Source organism: Amphiura filiformis, chromosome 13, assembly GCF_039555335.1.
Source record: "Amphiura filiformis chromosome 13, Afil_fr2py, whole genome shotgun sequence".
NCBI lineage: Eukaryota > Metazoa > Echinodermata > Ophiuroidea > Amphilepidida > Amphiuridae > Amphiura > Amphiura filiformis.
In genome coordinates this window covers 29570865-29576017 of record NC_092640.1, presented here as the reverse complement: position 1 = coordinate 29576017, position 5153 = coordinate 29570865, and positions in this window count along the sequence as shown.

The window sequence follows — 5153 nt, the reverse complement described above, 5'->3', positions numbered from 1 at the left end:
GCATTCTTTGGCATTCCTTTATTTATATATTTTGTTGTTGTTGTGTAGGCATCTCATACTCAGATTGGTGCACTTTCTTATGCGCTTTCATTGTACTAGTATTCGTGCATTTTTCAATTTATAAGATAATTTCTAGTTTATTGTTGTATGCCACTACTTTTCAGTATTTTTGATTACTTTTAAAGGAGTATTTCGTGATCCTAGCATCCTCTTTTTTTGACATTTTTCAGTAGATATCCACGAAAAAAGCTTATTCCCAACATTTTAGTTGATTCTGGTTTTGTGTTTGCGAGTTATGCATGATTATGTGTATTACACTGCTCCATAGACAATGTGTTGTAATTTCATTCTGGGATACCAGAACAAAATTCAAATTTCACGATATCTTTTCTAAACGAATTAATCTGCAAGAAATTTTTTGTACATAAACATTATGTAGCCAGAGGTTTCCAGTGATATAAAAATCTCAACTTTTTTGGAGAAAAGTGGGGGGATGAGGCTGTGGATCACGAAATGCCCTTTTAAAATGACTTTGTACATAATATAATTATTTACATATAATGTGTATTGAGAATTAATGTGTTTAATCCAGTGTTGGCAATTTACATTTGCAATATTTTTAAAGTGTTTTGTACTAGTTTTAACTAGTACAAAACGCTTTAAATATAGTTTAAAAACTGTATGCTGTGTGTGAAATGGTATCTTCTTGATGACATTTTAAATATTTAATTTGTTATTTGTTATGTAATTTAGTATTTATGGAAGAAATAGGCGCTGGAATGAAATAGCGACTTGCTCTGTTTTACCTCATTTGTTAGGCGTAAAATCAAAAGAGGACATATCTGATGAAAGTCAAAACTAACAATATTTGAAAAAAAAATAAAAATCTATTTTTAATGCAAGTCATACATTATTGCTTTAATATGTTACGGTACATATAACACAGGCGTCCACTTTAAACAGGTATCATGATGGGTCAAGTGGGTTCAAGGTGGATCAAGTGGTGTCAGGGTTGGTCATGTGGTGTCAGGGTGGGTAAAGGGGTGTCAATTTGGGTCAGGTGGTGTTAGGGTGGGTCAAGGGAGGTCAGGGTGGGTCAAGGAGTGCCATGGTGGGTCAAAGGGTGTAGGGGTGGGTCGTATTGTGTCAAGGTGGATCAAGGGGGTCACAATGGATCAAGGGGTATCAGGATGGGTCAAGGTATGTCATGGTGAATCATAGGATGTCAGGGTGGGTTAAGTGGTACAGTGACAGAGTGCCTGTTTTTGTGCCAGGGTGGGTCAAGTGGTATCAGGGTGGATCAAGGGGAGTCAGGATGGTTAAGGAGTATCAAGGTAGGTCAAGTGGTATCAGGTAGGTCAAGTGTTGTTGTATGAGTGGGTCATGCACTATCAGGGTGGGTCACAGGGTGTCAGGGTGGGTCAAGTGGTATCAGGGGGGTCAATTGGTATCGGGGTGGGTGTAAGAGTGGGTCATGCAGTGTCAGGGTGGGTCACAAGGTGTCAGGTTGGGTCAAGTGGTGCCAGCATCGAGTTGTGCAAGGGGTATCAGGGCGGATCGAGGGGTGTCAGAATGGTTAAGGAGTATCAAGTGGTAAAAGAGTGGATCATGCAGTGTTAAGGTGGGTCACAGGGTGTCAAGGTGGGTCAAGTGGTGCCAGGTGGATCAGTTGTGCAAGGGGTATCGGACAGTGGATCAAGGGGTGTCAGGATGGTTAAGGAATATCAAGGTGGGTCAAGTGGTGTCAGGGTGGGTCAATTGGTGTAAGAGTGAATCATGCAGTGTTAGGGTGGGTCACAGGGTGCCATTGTGGTGTCTGGTGTGTTAAGGGTGTCACAGTGGTTCAAGGGGTGTCACCCCAGCAAAAAAAAAAAACATTACACAGAAAACGTTTAAATGTCGGGTTATATAAAGGGTATAAAACGTTTAAATAACATATTTTTGAAAACTGAATGCAAAACATTCTAACATAATGTTATTAAGTGCTGGCAAAATATTTTGCCTAAATGTTTACCAAAAAATGTTTTGCCTAAATGTTTACCAAAAAATATTTTGCCTAAATGTTTACCAAAAATATTTTGCCTAAATGTTTATCAAAAAATATTTTGCCTAAATGTTTATCAAAAAATATTTTGCAATAACATTTTGCCTACTTTTATAAAATATTGTTGTTGTGTTTTTTCATATAAAACGTTTTAAAAATAACTTTAATATAACCCACATTTAAATGTTATTTAAACGTTTTGACCAAAACTAAAATGCATTGATAACACATTTTTGTTTTAAGAGAACTGGAATGAGCGTTTTGAGCGTTTCGACAGTATTTTTTGTGGGACATGAGAGCACATCAGACATATCGAATTGCATTCTGAATACGAAGAATGTCTTTCTGATATCAAATAATTTGCATTTTATGAAATTCACGATATAATACAAATTTTATGACAAATTATTAAAATTTGATATTTTTCACATTTTTGAGATATAACAGTCCTCGAAGTAAATTTGATAAATTTAATGATATAGTCTTAAAGTGTATGTAGTTGGAAAAGTTCGACGATCAATTGAAAATTTTGACCTTTCATATTGAAGATATGGATTTTTTCCCAAAAAGACCTAATTTTTTTGGGAAAAAAAAAAAAAAAAATCCATATCTTCAATACGAAAGGTCAAAATTTTCAATTGATCGTCGGCTTTTCATCCCACCTACATACACTTCAAATATAAATCATCAGATTTATAAAGTTTACTTCAAGTACTGGTAAATATCACAAATATCAATTTTTAATGATTTGCCATCACATGCGTATCAAATTGCAAATTTCCAAAAATCAAAATTATTTGATATCAGAAGGACATTCTTCGTATTCAGAATGCAATTGATATGTCTGATGTGCTCTAATGTCCCACAATAAATACTGTCCAAACGCTCATACCCCTTCCTTAAAAACATCATCGTCGAAAGCAGTACTGACTGACGGATTTGACGGACGGACGGACACTCTGTGATTAGTATGTTATATAATACTATAAAATAAGATTTGAAAAGGCCGTTTGATATCACCCCTTTTATAATTCTTTTTTTCTTATAGGCATACTGTGCATTTTTTTTAATGAAACTGGCATTGCGTAAATGTTTTGATAAGAATATTTACTTGCTAAAATAAACTTTCTAGTTTTAACTTAGAATTTGAATCAATATACACACTCAACTGTTTATCCACAGAAAATCTGTTATCACGGTTGAAAACAAAATCTTTAAATAACTGAAAAGGAATCTTTAAAATAACTGAAATGTATTCTTTCGATTATATTGCATTATTGTCATAACAGCAAGCTTCCCCTGAAATAAGGAAATTTGTGTTAAATCTCAACTTTGGTTACATGGGTAAAATGAAAATGAAACTAAAAACAAAGAGCACATGATTTTACCAGTTTCCTTGTTTGCTCACTGACCATCTCTCTTCCTTGTTCTTGACACAGATATCAACCTATTCTTTCTTTCCTTCTTTCTTTCTTTCTTTCTTTCTTTCTTTCTTTCTTTCTTTCTTTCTTTCTTTCTTTTCTTTCTTTCTTTCTTTCTTTCTTTCTTTCTTTCTTTCTTTCTTTCTTTAATTCTTGAACTATTTCTTTCTTCATTTCTTTAATTGTTTCTTTCTTTCTTTTACTCTTTGTTTTTCTTTCTTTTACAAAAATCATTATACGTGGCAAATGGCGATGAAAAACACGATACTCACGCATAGCTGAACTTCTTGCCACACTGTAATGCTTTCCGATGCTCGCACTGCGCCTGTCGGTATACTCTGCGCACTACGCGATAGCATTCACACGATACGCACCGCGAGCACGATAGTGCGCGGACAGAGGGACGGACGGACGGACGGACTGACTGGGGGACGGACACGCCATGATTAGTATTATGATAGAGCAATACTGCAGCACAACTGGACTGTGGCATCTGCAGGCAGTTTCAAAAGTTTGGGGCCACAGGTCTCTTTTACCCTGACTGTTCAAAAATTCAAGTTTGGCTCACTTCATTTGCTGTAATAGCTAATTCCTTAGTTTTTCCCCTGATTAGGTGCATTTTCCCAAAATTAGCATAAATCTTGGCCCTTGGATTTGAAATCAATTGGCCCTCATCATTCTTCACAGGCGCAAACTGAAATTGTACATTATTAATGTTAAAATGGTCCACGTTTTGTGACACTTTGACTTTGCAAGATTTCAGACTTGCAAATCAACAGCATGTAATGACATTGATTGATGTTGAAGTCAGTATTAAGTATGTGTGGCCAAGTTGGTGACAAAATATCATGGGCCTGGTAGCATCTTGATGGGCACACAGTGAATTTCACAGGCTTTTGGCTCAAAGGCCTGTCTATATAGCCCAAAGGCCTGTCTTACTTCGAGCACTGCTTGCATTCGGCCGTCTTTTAGTATGATGTGTAGCACTGATTTTTGAAAGCAGGAACTGTTTCAGGGTGGAATGAGGACCTTTTGAAAGACCCGACTCGTAGGGGATTTAGGTAACTGACTAATTGGTCAGGGTTAATCATTTTGAAACCCATAATCCCCTGTATGGCTTTACGTATATCTTCCACAACTGGAGTGTATATTTCAAATGGAAGTTACCCAACTGTCTATTTGTGTTCAAAACTCATTCTATCTCTGTTGAAGACTGTAACTAAATCTTCCATAGGGGTAGTGTGGATTTTAAATGGGATAGCCCATTTTGGGCTTTAGCCGATAAAAGTAGGACGTATACTAGGCTATTTGCCTTTCATGAGCTACAAACCAAATTTTGGATTTACCAAAGCATTACAAACAGGGCAATTTCAAGTAGAGCCTCTTTGGGTTTAAAGTGAGTTCTAACAACTACTTTGTGTAATTTATTCTGATGGGTATTTGATATTTTTTAATTGTCTAAAAGACTCAAGCATCATAAATTAAAACAAGTTATATAAACATATCGTTTGTGACATTGCACTCTCATGCAGATTTATTGAACTCTTATAGTCTATCACACAACCATGAGATAACATAACAGATTCACAGTGAGCTGGTATCCTTAGTCTATCACACAACCATGAGATAACATAACAGATTCACAGTGAGCTGGTATCCTTAGTCTATCACACAACCATGAGATAACA